An 18,729-nucleotide genomic window follows, 5' to 3' on the forward strand; every position below is an offset into this window, starting at 1 on the left:
CCAGGTTCTCCAAGAGGGAGAAATAGACTATCAGAACTAGGCTATTAGTAGTATTAATACTACTAGTAGTATTAGTATTAGTATAGTAATACTACTAGTAATAGTATTAGTAATACTATTAGTAGTATTAATACTACTAATACTAGTAATATTAGAAATGAATCAGATAATATTCCATATTTTAAGAACAATATTGAGATAATATTGTTGAGCTTTCATGAATGGATTTACTAGAATTGTGTTGTAATTGATGATTATTAAGTTTCAAGTAAACTTAAAAAATATTGAATTATAATCTATAATCAGGTGATAAAAACATTCAGAACTCTAAATTTAGGATGTATGCATGGATGAAGGATGCAGATAGATCTGTAGAATGCAGAGAAAGTCCTGTGGCTGAGTCATGACCTAGATCCCAGTGGACCAAAGAGGCAGAAACAAAGAGTAGTTATAAGTAGAATTTAGACATGAGGTTTCACAAAATCAATAGTAGAAATGAGAATAATAGAAATGAGAATAGGACTAGGAAATTATTATCAGTTTATTGTATGAGAAGGGGTGTAGATATTCATCTTCATTAAAAACTGTATCTGAGTCTCCTACTATCTGTTTGTATTTAATCTGTTTTATTTCTTAGTCTGACTCTAAATTTTCATTCAGAGAACCACAATGTTCGCTGCTTGATTTCTTCTGCCTATGAACAAGCCATTAAAAGTAGTATCTTTGTTTTTACTAGTATAAATTATCTTACCTTTATTATCATAAGAATAAAGCTAAAGTAAACTCTGAGTAAGAAAAAAGCTAATCATAAATGTTGTTTATAGTCACTATAAATTTCAAAGCTTACCCTCTAAGTCCTCACCCCGCTCAGATATTTAATGATAGCATCATCTAGAATTAATTTTTAGGCTTGAAGTGACATTACATTATTACATTAAGTTTAAGGTGTGCATCATTGAAAATACACATGGGTTTGGAACTGAAAAGCCATTCTATCACTTTCTAATTTTTAGAACAATAGAAACAAATCCATGAGTTTTAAAACACCCCTTCCATGTCATTTCTTCCAATCAGCTCTTCACATGCTTTTTGCTGATTTTCTACTGCTTATTAAGAGCAGCTGTGTTTAAGCAGCTGGCACACAAGTTGTCCAGTAAATGCATAGTATATAGATATTTAATACAACTTAGTGCTTTATCAGGCTTTATAACCTCTAATTAGTTAAACCACAGAACACCCGAACACATTAGGTAATTATTACTTTCCCCCCATTTCACAGACAAGGAAACTGAGCATGAGAAAAAGGTTTTTCCTATAATATTCTAATGGATAAATGAAGACTCAAGTAAGCTAAACATTGGGTTTGTGAAATAATGTGTCATTTGATGAGATAGTGAATCCTTGGGAATCTGACAATTAGAAACATAATAACATATCTGTAGAGCTTTCCCCCATATCCAAAAGTAGAACACCCCTATTAGGAATTGTCTGTAAATATTAATAGCATTAATTTATGTAAAAATAACATTATGTTCTAGTCCCTTACCTCAAACATCTACAAATCATACCATGTAAGTAAGCTTTACTTTTGAATTGTATGGGCAACATGTATTAGTCAGAGACTTAGAATGTGATTAATAACATATTACTCTTCCAGGCTAGAAATAGTCCATGCTTATAGTACAGAGTTTACTATTCAATGGTTCATGCTTAAGTGCTTAGAAAACACTTCCCAAAAGAATAATGGCCTTTTGATTTGGTATTGGTATCTTAATCAAGAATCGCATTATCTACTATTTTTATTTATAGTTTCTTGGGATTTCTCTGCCAGAGCCTGGCAAGCTACCCATGGTGTATTCAAAATGACAAAAACAGTAATGATAGGTCTCATTCCCCTGACCCTGAAAGAGCCTCCAATCATTCAAAAAGACGATTAAGGAGAGGCTGCTAAAATCTCAGGGCTGGGAGGAAAAGAAATGTTACTGGTGCCCACTCAAGTAAATCGACGAACAATGGGATGACAGTGATACAGTGATAGCTTCTTGGAATTAATGACCTTTAATTTTCTAAAGGCATAAGATAGATGAAAGTTTATTTTTTATAAGTATATTGGGGGGGTGTACATCTACATCTGGTAATGCTTACTTTTGGCTCTGTGCTCTGGAATTACTACTGGTAGGGATTAGGAGACTATTTAATGGTGCCAGGAATTAAACCTGGCTTGGCCACAAGTGAGGAAAGCATCTAATCGGCTGTATTATTTCTGCAGATTCTTAATAGCAATATTTGGTTCTGAGTTGTTTGTTTGTTTATTTTTTCTTTTTGGCTTTTTGGGTCACACCCGGCATTGCACAGGGGTTACTCCTGGGTCTGCACTCAGAAATTACTTCTGGTGGTGCTCAGGGTACAATTGGGATGCTGGAAATGGAACCCGGGTCGGCCACGTGCAAGGCAAATGGCCCTACCCACTGTGCTATTGCTCCAGCCCTGGTTCTGAATTTTTATTAAATTAGGGAAAATAATTGATTTCAGAGGTAAATATTCCATCCTTGTTTCATAGGGATTTCTTTAGGGAAGCAAAAAAACATAGTAAATGTACTCAGTCATTTGAGTCTAAAATTTATGTTTGGAGCATTAACTACTTTGAAAAAAACAACTGTCAATAATCATGATAAGAATATGTATATAAAGTGACAATATGGATGATTCTCAAAAATTTAGAAATTGAGATCCCATTTGACCCACCAGTACCACTCCTGGGACTATATCCTAGAGAGGCAAAAAGGTATAGTAGAAATGACATCTGAATTTCTATGTTCATTGCAGCACTGTTTACAATAGCCAAAATCTGGAAAAAAATGGAGTGCCCAAAACAGATGACTGGTTAAAGAAACTTTGGTACATCTAAACAATGGAATACTATGCAGCTGTTAGAAAAGATGAAGTCATGAAATTTGCATATAAGTGGATCAACATGGAAAGTATCATGTTAAGTGAAATGAGTCAGAGAGACAGACATAGAAAGATCACACTCATCTGTGGAATATAAAGTAACGGACTGGGACACTAACACCCAAGAATAGTAGAGATAAGGATCAGGAGGTCTGCCCCACAGCTTGGAAACTGGCCTCATATGCTGGGGGAAAAGGCAGCCAAGGAGGTTGAGGATATTGGGAGGACCCATTCAGGTTGAAAGATGCATGCTGTAAGTAGACTATAGACCGAACATCAAGGCCACTCAATACCTCTATTGCAAACTACAACACCCAAAAGGAGAGAGAACAAAAGGAAATGCCCTGCCACAGAGGCAGGGTGCGGTGGTACGGATGGGGTGGTGGTGGTGGGAGGGATATTGGGAACATTGGTGGAGGAGAATGGGCACTGGTGGAGTGATGGGTAAACGATCACTCTATGACTGAAATGCAAACATGAAAGTCTATTAGTATGTAACTGTACCTGATGGGATTCACTAATTAAAAATTTTTAAAAAGAATATTTATATGTAATGCTAATCAAAATACCTTAAATTGTGACCAGAGAAAGAGATTGCAGCTGACCCAGGTTCCATTCCCAGCATAGGGTTCCCCGAGATATCCCAGGAATGGTCTCTGAGTACAGAGCCAGAACTAAGCCCTAAGCACCACTGGATATGGCCTCGAACCAAACAAACAAAATTGTACAAGTATGGGTCTTACTGAAGTTTAAATTGGTGTAAAGTCTTTCTGTTTTTCACTATTAAATGGTGTTGTCAAAGCCAGGATTTCTACATTGAGAATTAATTAATTAGATAATTAATTCTAATTAATTTCTACTTAAGACATTTTGCTTGTGTATTCTGTACACTCAGTGCCAACTCTCATTTTCTCAGGAATTACATGAACAGGCTCAGAGAGTGAAGTGGTAAAATCTTTTTTACCAAGCCACTAGGAATATGTGCAACTACTAATAGGGTTTGGTGAAATTTCTTTCTTTCTCTACCAGTTATCAGAATCTGAGTTTTAACTGAAGGAAACTCTCATTTAATCAAATTAACATATTTAGTGATTGAATTTAATCAACTTTTAATCATTTACAAAATTATTCAAGTGATTTTATAATTACTAATGTTATCATTAATATTTCTAATTTGAATAAATCATAAGTAAAATATGTGAATGTCAGTGTATAAGGTGTATCCTTTAATTTATATATTAATATTTATTTAGAAACATGAATAAATTTTGCAAAAGTAGTGATAGTGGCCTATAGAGGACAGAATTATTTTTTATGGTACTATATATACACATAGCTTGAATTTTTTAAAAGATAAAAAAATCAATCAATAATACATATCAAGACAATGCTAAAAATTAGAGAAGCAAGATATGGGATTGGCTAATCTGCTATACTATTTGAAATTTCTTCCTCAAGTTCAGCAAAAGTGAAAGTTATGCTACTAGAGAAAATAATGGGAATATATGCTAGAGGCTCAAACTAGATTCTGTACACTTTTACTATTTATCAAAAGTTTTATATAGAAGATAATTTTGTTATTTTAATATAATGGTAGGTGAAGGTATTTTTGTATGTGTTGATATCTTATATGTACTGTAAGAGAAGATAGACTCGAGATACATAGTTAAGGTCTGTATCTAAAAGGTACATATCTGAAATTTGAAATGGAAATTCTGAGTAGGAGTGCTTACCACAGTGTAATACGGCTATTTTATTCCCGTCTTTTTCCCTGCATGCTTTCTATATGTACTAAAACAATCCAGTTAGTGTTACTCTGATATTAACCCCAGGTGATAAAGTGTAGATGTGTAGTTTCTTAATTATTTATGAATTTATTCGTAAATTACCTTTTTGAAAGCAAATTCAACTACAGCCAACAGCAGAAGTTTACATTTTACTACTTCAGTTATCAGCAAAGTTTATATAAGAATGACAGTAGTTTATGTTGGATGTGAGAGGTAGAAAAAAAGGAAGCAATAATTTCCGTTGTCTTAGTTCACCAGCATCCATGTTAACATTAAGAAAGAAAAGAAGTGCATAAACTGTCAAAGTCTATGTGCTGCTTGTGCCCATGTGGCCAAGCAAATGTGGTGCCCAAGCACATGTGTCTCCCGCATCTCCCCTCTTGGATGTGTACTTTCATGCTTTCTTATCTAATGCTGGGATGTGTCTAGGGGCTTTCTCTTCACTCTTGGAGAAGCCTGCATTCTCTTTTGAGTGAGTTACTCTCTCTCTCACTCTCTCCCCCTCAGAAACCCACCAAATAAAATCTATTTTACTTCCAAAAAAAAAAAGAGAGAGAAATAAAGAATATAAAATAAAGGAAAAAAAAGTAAGGAAAGGGAAGGGAAGGGAAGGGAAGGGAAGGGAAGGGAAGGGAAGGGAAGGGAAGGGAAGGGAAGGGAAGGGAAAAGGAGTGGTTGGGTGGGTGCAAGGGATAGCTTAAAGGGCCAAAGCACATGTGCTTTTATATCACAGGAATTAGCCTTGAGATGCTCTTAACATTCCTTGGGAGGCTTACCCTGTAGAATTCCATCAAAGCATGTCAGAAGATTATACATCTTATAATCAGCAAATAAATGCAGTCTGCAGTTAATCACATGGAAATTCTGCATTAAAATAGTATTTTAATCCAGAAAGAACTTCAGATATTCCAGGATATTCATTATATACTGTACCCATTGATAGGAACATAGTTTTACCTCTCCATATAGATTTTTTGACAGCAGAGATCTAGACCTTGAATTTTGGCACATTCACAATGATATTTTACTTTGTAATAAAGGATACTTTACGAAGTGTAAATTATATATTGCTGTTTTTCCTAAAGTTATTTTTCTTTCACATTAGGAGAATGTTCTTTGGGGGAGGGAAAGTGAGAGATCTTATTTTTGCTTAATTTTATCAGACTGTATTCCATACTGACTGATTCCATATTGACTATCAAATTCAGCATTTTTATGCTGTTGTCACAAAAAAGTGCAAAAAATAATTATACATTGTTAGCTTGGATGATCCATTCATACATAGATATATATGTATATATGCATGTATATATATTAACTGATGGCAAGTACTTTGCATAATTTGGAATAAGTGAAGCTTAAACAGCCTTAACAGTCTGACTTGTGTGTAGTACAGAAATAAAATTCGCCAGAACAGCAGTTGGTTGATGACTTTAGTCTATATAGACAGCATGAGGTCCATAAAATCCACATGTGATTTTAAAACTTTTAACTTTAATGACCTTACTTGTGTCATAACTCAGGCAAGCTAGAACATAATCCATATTATTAAGGTCTCAGCAGTACTGACTAATGAAGAAAGAAAGGTAACTGGGATGTGATGGAAGCACGAGAGTGAGCAACAGAAATCTATAGGCATTATTCATTATTGGGAGATTTGGAAAACCCTAAATTTTGCTATCTAGATATTGTTGTGATTGTGTTGGCAATCATAGAGGTGCAGGAGGATTCAACAGTCTGATATTTTATATCAAAATTCTAGCTATGCATAGGAATAAAATATATCGCAAAAGGAACAACTCGATATGCACATGTACATATAGTTAAGATTTTAAATATATTTCAGTAAATAAGATGGACCATATATACACATATTCAATTTTATCTTTGTGTGAATAAAGCATTAGAAGTAGATTTTGTATATTTGGGGCTATGATAAACAAAACAGCTTGTAATTAATTTAAGCACAGGGAAAAAAGGAATTCTGGGACTGCTGCTATATACTTACTTGACAAAGTGTTGCTGAAATTTTGTTGAAATCTTGTTATGCTGTGCATAGTGCCAAGTGGCTTACTTAAGGCCCCCCCCCAAAAAAAAACAGAGGTCTTAAGGAAGGTGAATTCAGAATGAAGACCAGCTATTTTATTTATTTATTTATTTAATTATTTTTTTTTATTGAATCACCATGTTGAAAGTTACAAAGCTTTCAGGCTTAAGTCTCAGTTACATAATGTTCGAACACCCATCCCTTCACCAGTGCATATATTCCACCACCAAGAACCTCAGTAAACCTCTCCCCACCCCCCGCCCCCTAACCCCCCACCCTGCCTGTGTAGTTGATAAATTTCACTTTACTTTCTCTTTACTTTGATTACATACAAACAAAAAACTCACTATTATTGTTTGGAGTTCCCCCACCAGAGTCGGACCTGCTGGAAAGGAAGCATTTGATAATTTGTTTTTCATTGCTGAGAATGAGGAGATATGAGGTCGTGTGGCCACAGTAGCGGCTGTGAGGTTCTAGATTTCTGTATTTTAGTATTTTAGTGACTAAGTCCAGAGGGCTTTCTGCCAGAGGTTGCATCATTGCTAGCTCGTACCTCTCTGCTACTTTATATTCCACATATGAGTGCAATCTTTCTGTGTCTGTCTCTTTCTTTCTGACTCATTTCACTCAACATGATACTTTCCATGTTAATCCACTTATATGCAAATTTCATGACTTCATGCTTTCTAACAGCTGCATAGTATTCCATTGTGTAAATGTACCAAAGTTTTTTAGCCAGTCATCTGTTCTCTGGCATTCGGTTTTCTTCCATATTGTAAAAAAAGTACTTTATATACCCTTGATATCAACCCTATTGTAAACTGTGCTGCAATAAACATATAGGTGCAGATGTCATTTTGACTATACTTTATTGCTTCTCCAAGGTATATTCCCAGGAGTGGTATTGCTGGGTCAAATGGGAGCTCAATTTCTAATTTTTTAAGAATCGACCATATTGTTTTCCAAAAGGGCTGACCCAGTCGACATTCCCACCAGCAGTGTAGAAGGGTTCCTTTCTCCCCACATCCAAGCCAACAGCGGTTGTTTTTGCTCTTTTGGATGTGAGCCAGTCTCTGTTATGTGAGGTGGTATCTCATAATTGTTTTGATCTGCATCTCCCTGATGATTAGTGATGAAGAGCATTTTTTCATGTGCCTTTTAGCCATTCATATTTCTTCCTTGAGAAAGTTTTGTTCATTTCTTCGCCCCATTTTTTGATGGGGTTGAATGTTTTCTTTTTGTAGAGGTCAACCAGTGCTTTATATACCCTTGATATCAACCCTTTATCGGATGGGTATTGGGTGAATATCCTTTCCCATTCTGTAGATTACCTTTTAATTCTGGTCACTGTGTCTTTTGCAGTGCTAAAACTTTTTAGTTTAATATAGTCCCATTTGTTTATCTCTGTTTCTTCTTGGTTTGGGGGCCACACCTGATGGTGCTCACAGCTTTCACCTGCCTCTGTTCTCAGGGAAAAGTTCTGGTGATGTTCAGTACTACATGCAGTACTGGGTGTCTGATGAGCATCAGCTGGTTATATGCAAGTATAGCATAGCCTGTATATTATACGTTCTAGTCTAAATTAGGCATAATATATATTGTATAGTATAGTATAGCATAGTATTGTAGACCCTTTCTTATCTCTTGGTCCCACCCAAAAGTGTTTCTTATGTGCTCAGAAAGTGGATGAAATTTAGCTTATAGATGAAAAGTATCCCTGCTTTGACAAACAAGTATTGAGTGTATTCTAGCATTCGCACGTTATCATTTGGCATCTCTATGATAATAAATGATAGGTATTTGTCTCTCAGTTGATGTGGGCCTAATTTTATATGTCCATAGACAAAACTTACCATCTTATTCCATTATAGACTGTTTTGAACAAGTTCTATACTAATAATACAGAGCAAATACTTGTATGTAATGCATTTCTGAGTTATCTTTTTTAGGTAATCTTTAAAACCGTTTATTGGTAATCTTATTCATTAACATTTTAAAGTGCATGATTATTTGAGACAGCTGCATTGAATCTTAAACAATTGCATCTAAAATTCTTTTGCAGAACCATAGGTTTAATTTTTAATGAAGTCAAATTTACAGATGTTAACTTAATATTTAACTTTCCAAAAAAAAGAATAAAACTTCAAGCAGTAAATTCTCGAATGAATTCTCTAAAGAAGTTGTTATTAAAAAATAATAATTATTAGCCTAAATTTATCTTTAGATTTTATTGTGGCTCTCATTATTTGCCCTAAAGAAGAATAGAGTTAAATATATATATGTGGACCTATAAAAGTGAAAGTATATCACCATCCACTAGCAGACAACACTTACTGTAACAGGCAGCGTATTCTTAAAAACAAAGAATATGTGCACCTACATATTCTACTTGAAAAAGAAACTAACTAAAAAGACTCACTATTTATGGGCCTGCTTTCTATTGTCAATTCACATCATTTATTCCTGAAATCCAGATATGTTTACTCATTAGTTTTTGGAATCTTGACAGTTCCTCTTCATTTTATTTAGATACAAATAATGCACTCCCCCAGAAATCTGCTTGGTGAGTCAGTCATTTTCAGTAAACATTGTTTTTCTATTAAAATATAGCTTCCGCCAGATGCTGGATTAAAATCAAAGCTGGTGTTGTATCAGTCTAGACCTAAAATTTGAGTATATCAAAGTGGACTTATTTTTCTTACCTCTGCCTACCCTTGCTACAGAGCTCTTAAAACCAGGATTGGGAGTTCTTTGAAGAATAATGTTATATTTAGAAAGCATTACACTTTTATCCACAGGCACAGATGTGAATACTCAGAGTCCTTACCCAACTATAAATCCTATTTTCTTAGGGAGCTGAGTCTTGTTCTCATATATTATCAGTTATGCCTTCTCTTGTCACTGCTCTTACTTGCCTCAGTTTCAAGGTCAGCTATCATGCACAATTCTAGTTTTTTTTTAAATTAATTACTTATTTTTGTTATCTTCTAGAAATCAGACCTTTCAAACTGATGTGAGAATTAGTGAAAGAACTAATGAAAAATCACTAATTCACGATCAGTGTCCTTAACGTATAGAGCTATGTCATTTGTGTGTGACAAGGTGCATGGGTGAGTTCTACATTTATAAGCTGTTAGCTGTTAGGGAAAAAAAAAGTAGTTAAAGATCATGCAGAGGTCGTGCACACATGTTAAAACACCCCCTTCTTATTATCCACACTATACACTCAAGATTAGGCATTGCTTTCTAACATTCTTTTGCTCATCATTATGTTTATTGTGCCTGATGTAGAACATGACACATAGTAGATACATATAACAGTTTGTGCAAAAAATGACTAATAAATAGATTTAGTTTGATTCAATATACTGTTGTGAAAAATTGTCAGTGATTTGAAATTTTGGAAGTGACTCAAAATTCCGAGCATATATCTGTCCTCCCTCCTTCCTCACCCTGCCTTCCTAGCTGTTGTAATTGTCACCTTCTGTACTCTGGCTCATATAAGCTGACTTAGTCTTTCCTCACAATTGAGCAGTGAATCAGGACTCTTGGGACATTTAATGACCTGACACTTCAAATGATTGGCAAAAAAAAACAAGTTTATGTATTTTGTAAATCATATACTACATGTGAATTTTTCCAGAGATATGGTGACAACCCAATATCTGAAGAGTCCATAATTTTTATATACTTATAAATAGCTAAATAAAATCTATCTAGTATTCCATTTTTACTGGTTTCCATATTTATAAAATCTTACCATGATCATATACATTTTTCTCCTTTGTTAAATTAATCAGCAAAAGCATTTTGGGGAAAAGTTTTCTTTTACCATTGATAATGATTCCTGAAATATGTATTATGTAACAACTTTAGATATAATCATGTATGATAGTCATTTGGAAATAGATTTGGATATGATAGGTTTTCCCTCCTAAGAAAGCTATTAAGCAGTTGATATTAACACCAGAGTGTGTGGTATTTACTAGGGATCTACATTTTCTGACCAGCCTTTTGATTCCTCAAATTTTAGTTTTCAGTTGTTTTCAAAATATTTTTATTGAAATGTCATTGCATTAAAGTATTATGATTAAAATATTATTGATGTTCTCATCACTGTAAAGACTTGCATAAAGTTTCAATTTTTCATATTGAAAAAATGGTATAAGTTGAACATCTCAGAATTCCTCTGTGGAAATTTTTTAATAGATTAGCTTTAAAACACTATAAAATGCCACATAAAGATATATGTCCAAGCTAACGAGAGGATGTTATATACTCATAAAAATCACATTTTATTATGGTAAAATTGTTTTAAAGGTTATTGAGATATTGACAATAGCAAATGTTTAGTGGACATATGTTATTTGCAGGGTAATTTAATTTTAAAATCAGATAGCCATCCACCAAACTCTAAAAAGTGGAATGATTATTATTTTATTTATGCAGATAAGAAATAAAGGCTAAGAAAATTTCCCCAGAATGTTTCTGCTGGAATTCCAGTGAAGAAACAGAGCTTGATATCTAAATTGTCTCACTCCACTCTTGCATTGCCTTAGGTGACAAGATTTTAAGAAAAGGTGATAAAATTTTGGAAAATGAAGAGTTTACTTCTAGCCATACTCTTAAAAAATCTAATTTTGGAAAACGTATAGAATCCTAATAGTGGCAGAATACAGCAAAAGGTTTGTTGACTCAGGAAGAGTGTGTGGGAAGCTTCAAATGTGGGAAAGCATTTGGCAGTGTTTGGAATGACTGACTTTTGAAGTATCTGAGGGGAAATAAGCAGGGAATGAATGATAGGTTCTGATAGTTGGGTTAGGTCAGATTGAGGAGTCTTAAATGTCAGTAAACAGAGTTTTGTGTTTGATTTAGTGGACACTGGAGTCTCATAACCTATGTTCCATGGTACTCACAATGACAGAACCAGCTTTAAAGCCAGAGATAGGGCACAACACAAGGACCCATACTGGGAAACACAGGCAAATCCACCAAGTTGATTGCAGACAGAGTGAAAATAGAACCTGGGTTAGGAAGCAGTGATCAGAAGGGAGAGTCACTTAAGAAGAGTAATTGTAATCTAGACTGTAAATTCAGAAATGTCAGGATGGAAAACAAACCCTTCCAGTCCTATCAGAAAATTTGTTAAGTTTTAGCCTCTTTGAAGAGTCATTGCTTGATTTTAGTGCCAGTGTAGGAAATTGGGGGAATTGAAGGAGTTTTTGTTTGTTTATTTTGGTTTTAGATTTTATATGGGGCTGATGTAGAAAGGAAAGTAGAGTTGCATTTGTGGAAAAAGTAATGTTACCGCAGGATATGAGATGGATCGGAACAACTGGGTTTACAAGAACTTTAGAAACTGGTGGAGGAATGGGTGTTGAAACTCAATCATAAAAGCTTTGTAACTATATCTCATGGTGATTCAATAAAAAAGATTGTTTATTTCCACATAAAATTAAATTCCCCATGATATTTAAAATTAATATTATAATAAAATGCTAGATATGTTATTATCTAGCATGTATCTCCTGTTATTTTGTTAGCTTTTATCACAATTTGCTAAATTTATAAATTTATATTTCACTTTTGTTTCTTTTAAACATGTTACTTTTATGCTTTTGATGGTATGTAAAGAAACAATTATGTTTATATATTAACTTGCATCCTATGACCTTATAATTTTCACAAATTTATTCTAGGATTTTGTTGCTGTTGTTGTTGGTTGGGATTTTCTGTGTAAGCCACATGCTCTTCATAAACATTTTATTTCTTCCTTTCTTTTTTTTTGTTCTGTGTCATTCTGTGGGGGGTTTATTATAATTCTAATTTCTTTAAATGATGAAAGGGACTTGTCTCAAATGTTGGTGAAAAGTATCACAAGATTTACTATTCAGTGCAGTAAATCAATAAGTTGCACATTATTTCAAATGGATATTTTAAGAATATTTAAGAAGTTAAAAGAATGTGGTTATTTTTATTACTTACATATTTTATTTTTGTTGCTACAAATAAATAAGCTGTATACTCAAAAAAAAATTTTGGAAAGAAATAAATACAAATTTTAGCTAACTGAGCTGTTTCATTGTGGCAGGTGGAGAAGAGATAGTGATTTCATTTTCACTGATTCACTATTATTACATTTTCATTTTTAGAAAAAGAAGTTTTAGTAGCATATAAATAATAATTTAAAATGTCGCAGAAAATTACTATGATGGATTAAAAGTCACATTCCAAATCCGTAGTCTTTTCTCTGAAGAATTCTGTGTCAAGTGTCACAAGCACACACACTTATCAGAATAAAAATGCAAACATAGAAGTATATTATTTTTTGCTGTTTGTTGGTCCTTTTTTGTTTGAGGGTCACATCAAGTAGTGATCAGGGATTATTCCTGGCTTTGCACTCAGGCATCAGTCCTGATTAGCTTGGAGGAACATCTGGAATGTTGGGTATTGAACACGAGTCAGCCACATGTGAGGCAGGAACACTACCCACTATACTAGCTCTCTGACCCGTAAGTATATTATTTTAGCTGAATTTTGTGCAAATTTCATCACTCTTTCTTATATACAACTTATAAACTCTCTGAACCCCACAGTCTCTTTTTCTTGTAGTCCTATGTAACTAAGAATATTGCAATGCTGATAAATAAAAAGCAATCAAAATCATCTCTGTATTCTAATTATGATTTTTTTGACCTTGGTTAAAAATATTAGATACATACTTGCTTCAGCTTTCCAATTTAAGCCAGAAAAGTCATTGGAAGTCCTCCCCTCCTTTTTAAAAAAATATCTGATGAGAAAGTGCATAGTAGTAACCCTACATCTTGTGCCCTGCTTGTACTTTGTAAAAAGCCACATTTTATTCCTGATCATCTTTTCCCCCATCACATTTATAGAACAGATTGGGAATTCCAAATACTGTTTTTGTCTCAGTTGTGACTATTTGTGTAGATTTTGTCCTATTTTATAACTCTGTTGGGGAAAACTTGAGAAGTAAAATATAGGAACAGGAAAAGAGGTAAAACGCATAGTGCCCTGACAGATTGTGAGGAATATATTCTGGCCACAGTTTCCACATCAACAAAGAAAGAAACTTAAAGAAAGAACTGCACTGAGCTGAGGCCACTTCCAATGGAAATAAGTTTCTGTCTTTGAATATAGCCAGTTTCCTGAGGTAATGCAGGAGAGAAAAAGTTCAAGTGAAAAGAGAAAGTAATTTTAATACCTTAAAAATCAGAAGATTGAATGTTCTCATCATCAAAATGCTTAACATTATAAACTTATCATTACTAAAGTTAGTTCAGAGATTCCTTAATTTATTTGGCCTACCACCTCCTTTACAAAAAGAAAATTACCATCGCCCCTATTTATATCTATCTACCTTTATTAAGTGAACAAAAAATGTTACACCTATTGTACCGAATATACTTCTTCTTCCCTCCATACTGCTGCTTCTTTGTTTTAGTGCCACATCGGGGGCAGTATCACCTATTTTGGGAATAAGTGAGTTAGAGATACAAAGTCTTTATTTGTATAGGTTGAGGAAAGAGCAATAGCTCATGAATTTAGGCTTTTGCCAAGCTTGCAGCTGACCCTAGTCACCACATACGGCTTGGGATGATTTGGAGTATAACCAGGAGTGATGCTTGAGCACATATCCAGGAATAAGCCCTGGACACTGCTAGGTATATTCCCCAAAATAAAATGAAGCAAAAAAAATGAATTGATAATATAAGTAGTCTGTACTTTAGAAACTTTCCAAAGTACTTTTATTAATCTCTCAGCTGTCCAGTACGCTTGTATTTGTACATCTTATTAATCTGCGATGATGAAATGATTTAAATATTGCTGTATTTTCTGTAACACAAGCTGATTTTTCAAACTCTTCCCTGCAGTGTTTGAGTTTATAGTTCTGTTATCATCTGTAACATAGTCAAAACAAGCAAAGAACATTTAAGAAATAGTTTCAAGGTTATTTTTTTCTAGGACCAAATTTCCATTCATATATTTTCCCTCTGTGAAATAAGATACAGACAAACTACTAGGTGTGCAATACACTCATCATCAGACAGTCAGATGGCAAATGTAGAGTGCAGCTCAGAAAAAGGAACTCGGTCCAAATCAATAACACCTATAATGGAACTCCCACGCTGAAACTCAGGACAGGCATCTAGAGAATCAAATCTCTTCCATAATGGAGAGTGATTTCAGCAACAGAACACTCATTGAAAGTAAATGGATTTCTTAAATGATAACAGAGGAAAAGAAAAATAGGAAGAAGGGTTAAAACAGCAAGACCTAAACTGAAGTATACTGAACTGGTATGTCTCCATGTGAAAAAGAAATGCCTGTCTTCATCTGGGAATTTGCTACTAGGAAAGTGTAGGACATTTGGATACTATCTTTGTTATTGATAGTATTTGAACATTTCTAGTGAAAACATTGGCTTGATCTAGAGAAATAATAATTTAAGTAGTAACATATCTTATATGCCATGAACAGTAAATTACTGGGAAGGCTTGGCTGAATGGTTCTGGATGAGTGAAGATCAGTACGAAATAGGACCCTTTTTAATAATAATAATGGTGGGAAGTGAGAAGACAATTGAATAGTCAAGTCTGGATTCCAGAGGAGGCATACAGGCTAAAGAAGAACATTTGGGAGTAGTATTGAAATACTGTTTTTATTGTGACTTAAAAAATAAATTCCATTCAATCAGCTTAATCAATGGTTGAATAAATAGCAGTACTCCTACATTATTAAAAGTAATAAATAAATAAATAAATAAATAAATAAAGGATGTTAAATAAATAAATAAATTCCAGAGTGAGAGTGATAGTACAGCGGGTAGGGTCCTTACCTTACACAAAGCCAACCAAGGTCAGTGCCTGGCATGGTGTATTGTCCTCTGAGACCACAAGGAATCATCTACTAGTGCAGAGCTGGGAGTAAGATCTGAGCACTGCTGGATGTGACCCCAAAACAAAAGCTGAACAAAATAAATTCCAAATGACTAAATTTTTTTTAGAAATGAAGTATATTTGTTGAAATCATTAAAATAACTTGGGGCCTATGATAATTACTATTGTTTCAGTTATTTCTTGTTCCTTCTCTCTTTTGTCTTACACACACAATGATTTCTTTTCACTTCTTCAATAATAAGAAAGATAGAATGTATTGGGAAAGATAAAACAAAGTGAACTTTACCCATAAACATCTGATTAAAATTAGAAAATTTTGGAAAAATACTCATATGGTTTGAATTTGTTATTTTGCTTTCCAGTTTATCAAAGATTTGAACATGCAATGTAATATATTGGAAAACTTAATTTTCTTGTTTTCTCTTTCATCTTATACTTCAGAGATTATAGATTGTATGCTATAGAAAATTTGATAATGCGGAAAACTCTATATTGGATATTAATACAAGATGATATTGCAGACAGGGGAACATTGCAATAAAGGTATGCTAAGATATAGTAGTATGCTAAGATACCGTTTATTTATATAGTTGGCTACTGAGGTTGGTCAGTTAGATTCATCAGTTCAGTGTGTATATAGATGAGTAATGAGAAAGAGAATATTAATAGTACTTAACTTGCACTGTAGCTGCAGGCAGTAGAGATATTTTGATAGTACAGAAAAGCGTAGAAAGCCAAAATCTCTATCCCCAGGCAAAGAGCAGGTTCAGTGATTTTGGAGGAGGTACTCAGAATCATCCTAATGAGTTAAAGTCTGGTCTTTGATGAATGAAAAAGGAAAGCCACTATCTAAGCCGTCTGGGGGCAGACTTTAGTGTTGCGCATCTTTTGAGACACATTTTGAATCAAACACAAGTTTTCTGAATGACATTAAATAATTATTTTCCTTCTACAAATGTAGTTTAGTAAGGACTGTATTCTGCATGTTTATTTATATGCTTCTAAAATATGTCTCTTAAAATAAAAATGTTTCAATAAATTAATCATAAGCATTCATGTTTCTTATTTAAACAAATACTTTGGACTGAAAAAATTCCAAAGACAGAAATTGAGCCAGACAGTGTGAGTGTTTAAAAACATTGCTTGGGTTTTCCGCCTGACAGTGCATAGACGCTCGAAAGTGAGGTTGGCTAAAACTTGGTTTGGGGAGGAAAGGGCAGAAGTTCTGAGAAAGCCTCATCTATTCTTTCACTGTGCACGTTGGGGCAATCTCCAGTCTTAGAGTCACTGAGAGAGAATTTTTTTGTTACAAAATATAATTTCCATATAATTTAAATGTATCATCTCAATGTATTTGAGGAATTATATATATATATGTGTGTATATATATACATGTACATAGATGTATATCTATATGTATCTCTTGGAGAGCCCGGCAAGTTACCGAGACTATCCCGCTCGCACGGGCAAAGCCTGGCAAGCTACCTGTGGTGTATTCGATATGCCAAAAACAGTAACGATAGTTCTCATTCCCCTGACCCTGAAAGAGCCTCCAATCATTGGGAAAGACAAGTAAGGAGAGGCTTCTAAAATCTCAGGGCTTGGAGGAACAAAGACGTTACTGGTGCCCGCTTGAATAAATCAACAAACAAGGGATGACAGTGATAAAGTGATACAGTGATCCCTCTAGGAATAGTTGGATATTGCTTATAATAGAGGTACTATTCTATTGCTGCATTATTTCAGGAATTCTGCTTTTTGTCTTCAGTAGGATCAGTACCTGCTATGGTTAGAAAGGAAGTAATTATACTTAGTTTTAGTACAGTTAATGGAAAGTGAAGAAAATATTGAGTGAACTATGTGTTGACCTATATAGCATGTGTGAATTGCTGTGGTTTTGTTTGTTCTTGCCAAATTGTGACGTTTCCTAATATGTGGTTTTGAGATATGGTAGATAAAGATTTAATTCTAAGTGTTCACTTCCTGCATTATCATTGGCTCTTATTGCAGTTGTCTATTTCTAAAGCATAAATTCTGCATGCTCAAATATATTGATTATAAAGAAGGTGGTGGAATGTTAATAAGTTAAATTGGCTTGTCAACCCACCTCCTGTCCCAGTGCTATATGGGATAGTTATAACCTCTAACATGGTGAGAGTATAATTAATTTTTTGCTAAGAGTTACAAGAAAAGAACATGGTATGCAACCTTAAGACATAATTTACAAGTCATCTGCATAGCTTTCAGAGACATTGGCTCTTCTTAGTTGTTCTTGTTATTGCTGTTATACTTTTGGCTCCATACCTGGCTGAGCCATATGGGGTGCAGGGGATTGAACCCAGGTTGGCTGCATGCAAGGTAAGCATCTTACCCACTGTACTATCTCTCTGGCCCTTTCAAAACAATTTTATAAGATTTTGCTGGTGTATCATCCTCAGTAGCTGAGAGGTAATCAGTCAAATTAGGAAAGGAAAGGAGCATTATTGACATAGATGTGAGCTAATAACTAAAATTTGAAATTATGAGGCAAGAAGTTGTTGACCAAGTAATGGTCAGCAAAAGTTAAAAATAGGTGCTTATAACTGACAAGTGAGATTACTATTTGAATGCAGCCAATCCTGGTTTGAGCCTTAGTACCACAGAGTGGTTCCCTGAACACCTCCAAGGTAGCCCAAACTCTCACCCCACTCCAAGTCAATTAAAATGATTTTTATTAGTAAAGTATGTGGGAACATTATTAGTATACTTTTGAATGGGTTATTATTCATTTAACACAGTTATTGTGGCACTATTCTAAGTGCTAATCATATGGTAGTCAAATTTAGATTTTTATGGGAGATTTTGACATTAGCTAAATGAAAACACATATATATGTATATATATGCATATATATAATTTAAGGTAGCTTTAATAATTAAGACACACAGAGGAAGGGTATGAAGTGAGTCATGGTGATGCTATGAAGAATATTAATCTGTTGTAGGATATTTACAGATTTCTTTGAAAAAGTGACACTTGAATT

General features: G+C 34.1%; 1 protein-coding gene across 1 annotated transcript in view; it reads left to right on the plus strand.

Annotated features, from left to right (window-relative positions):
* MDGA2 (MAM domain containing glycosylphosphatidylinositol anchor 2) overlaps positions 1-18,729 on the plus strand; it is a gene marked incomplete at its 5' end in the record, with an annotated part of 811,681 nt that overhangs the window by 98,890 nt on the left and 694,062 nt on the right. The window lies entirely within an intron of this gene.

Source organism: Sorex araneus, chromosome 3 (genome assembly GCF_027595985.1).
Source record: "Sorex araneus isolate mSorAra2 chromosome 3, mSorAra2.pri, whole genome shotgun sequence".
Taxonomy (NCBI): domain Eukaryota; kingdom Metazoa; phylum Chordata; class Mammalia; order Eulipotyphla; family Soricidae; genus Sorex; species Sorex araneus.